Source organism: Microtus pennsylvanicus, chromosome 5 (assembly GCF_037038515.1).
Source record: "Microtus pennsylvanicus isolate mMicPen1 chromosome 5, mMicPen1.hap1, whole genome shotgun sequence".
Taxonomy (NCBI): domain Eukaryota; kingdom Metazoa; phylum Chordata; class Mammalia; order Rodentia; family Cricetidae; genus Microtus; species Microtus pennsylvanicus.
This window is the reverse complement of record NC_134583.1, coordinates 37,481,502-37,484,170: the sequence shown is the minus strand read 5'-3', so window position 1 is coordinate 37,484,170 and position 2,669 is coordinate 37,481,502. Positions and strand designations below refer to the sequence as shown.

Here is a 2,669-nt window from a genome sequence, read left to right as displayed (position 1 = left end):
TTTTGACCTTCACCAACTCTACTATTTCAATACTTCCCCATAAGACCATTCTGAAATAGCTTAAAAATCAAAATGACATTAAAAAGGAGTTATGATTACAAAGTGATTTTAATTTTACTCTTTCAGAAAGACCTTTCTTATGCCTTTACTTTTTTGGATATTTTATCTTGACACAGATATTTGAAATAAATAGTTGTTTTACTCTACATTTTAATGACTGATCTGTTTCTATTTTATTTCATTTTTATTTTTTTTTTAGGTTTACTGGGCAAGAATTTTAATTAGATTTGCACACATCTCAAAAAATTCTGTTGTGTGACTTCCTGGTCATGGAGCTAAGTCAACAGGAGAAGAGTTGAGCGAGGTCACAGATGAGGTAAGAGAAACTTCTGAGGGTTTTCCTTGAGCCTCAGCATCGGAGTCACTCCTTTGGCAAGATCGGTAGTTTCTGACGGATCCCGATCTCTGTGGAGTAGCTGTCCCTGATTTGGCTTCTGTAATTTCATCATCAATACTATGGAAATCCAATAAGTAAGTCCGACTGTCCACTTGGTATAGCTGTAGACTCATTTTGGAAAATGTGCTTGTCACAGGATTCTTCCTTGGCACATGCAAATAATAAGGGTTTTCAACCTTCCATTCATAATCCAATTGCTTGATTGCTCTACAAACTTCTGCCATGATATCATTTGGTCGACTTTGACTTCTAATTCCCAAATGCCATTTTGCTTTCCGTACACCTTGGTGTTTGGATTTCTGCGGGTTTAATTCATCAAGGGTATGCATTGCCCTTGGTGTTTCAGCAACCAAGAATGATACTCTTTCAGGATGCGGCCCAGTTAAATGGTGATCATCGAGGAAAGAATCAGGGGGGCTTGTTGCCAAGTAGAAGTCTTTGGCTTCGTTCATTATTCTCCTGTTGTCTATTAAGAGATGGTAAGCAACCGCCAGTGGGTCCTGGTGATTTCTGTTGTACAGGCAGCTGAGAACCTCCTCTTCTGAGCATTCAAACTTCTCACACACTTCTTTTAAGGCTTCATAATCAATCATGGTTGAACTGCATGATGAATCCTCAGAAAAGAGATATTTTGGAAGATCCTGTTTAAACCATTCATGTTCCCTGATATCTTTTATTGTGGCCCTCTTCATGACGTCTACCATATGCTTCAGAAGGCTGATTACAGAGGGAGTTAAATACTGAGGAGTGTAAAATATCTCATCACATATCTTCTTAAACAGAGTTGGCACATGGTCGTCATCAAAGGGGAGGGTTCCACATAACAGGGCATAGAGGATGACCCCATTGCTCCAGATATCCACCTCAGGACCTGCGTACAATCTTCCTGAAATTACTTCTGGTGCAGCCTAATTGGGTGAGCCACAGCTTGTCCTTAAAAATTCACCATCGGACATCATGTTTGAAAGACCAAAATCAGCGATCTTTGCCTTCATGTGTGCATCAAGCAGGACGTTTTCAGGTTTCAAGTCCCTGTGGACCACCATGTACCTGTGACAGTAATCCACACCAGAAAGGATCTGTTGGAACAGACGGCGACTTTCCTTTTCGTCCAACCTTCCATTTTTACAGGTATAATCAAATAGCTCTCCCCCTGAGACATATTCCATCACCATAAAAATATCAGATGGTGTACTGATGACCTGGTACAGTTTTATTATGTGAGAGTGTCGGAAAAGCTTCAGGTTCTGGATTTCTCTGCGGATTTTTCCGACCATGTCAAGGCTTCGGATCTTCTGCCGGTTGAGTATCTTCACAGTGACTTTATGTCCAGTCAATCCATGTTTGTCCACCTTCACTTTGCCGAAGGTGCCGATGCCCAGCGTGTCCCCCAGGATGTAGTGGCAGATCTTCACCCGCCCTTCGTGCTTCTGCTTCTCGGCCGTAGCCATCTTTCTCCAGGAACTGAGTCTGCGCATGGCCCTCTGTTTCTATTTTAATACATTTTTTTTCATTTAAAAATTAAGGCCATTATCATATACATACCCTTTCTGCTGAACTCCCCTATTTAGAAAATCCAATAATGATTTTTTTCTTTTTCTTCTCCTGCATTTCATTTTAGAACTTTGTAGGTGCTCGGGAGGCCGCAGATATTACCCAGATATTTAATAATATATTTCTTAAGTCAAATATAATATTAAAATATTTTGAATTTATCCTTCTGTTATTTTTCTGTATTTTCTGTGAGTTAAAATATATCTATTCCTTCAATTTTCTTACTATGTATTCTTCTTAATAATATTTTGTTATAATTTAAACCATTGTACCATCTATGAGTTTATTTATGTTATTAACTTACTCTTTGATTACGTGATAACATTGGTAGTTTTGAATGAGGGGAATAATTCATATGAGTATTTATTGAAGGTTTAGTCACATTTTAAGTCAAGGATCCCCGTATCTGCTGACATGTAGCCTACATGGTGACTATCTGTGTGCAGAGTGTAAAAGTCAGGTGAGTCGGCTTTGGTTGGAGTTCCTGCAGTTTTCTAATATTATTTTATTTTTGATAGATCACTGGTATAGTTTTGATACCACTCACTGGAGTCCATCTTTGCTACATTGTGAACTCAGTTTTTCTTGCTCATGTATCTATTGCCTATGAAAGGCTTCCTTCTACAGTCATGTGACTTTTAGGGCTTCTGGCCTTTTG

General features: G+C 38.9%; 1 pseudogene; it reads right to left on the bottom strand.

Moving 5' to 3' along the window:
* Nucleotides 1-261: 261 nt before the first annotated feature.
* Nucleotides 262-1,935, bottom strand: LOC142850744 (5'-AMP-activated protein kinase catalytic subunit alpha-1 pseudogene; annotated as a pseudogene).
* Nucleotides 1,936-2,669: the final 734 nt, after the last annotated feature.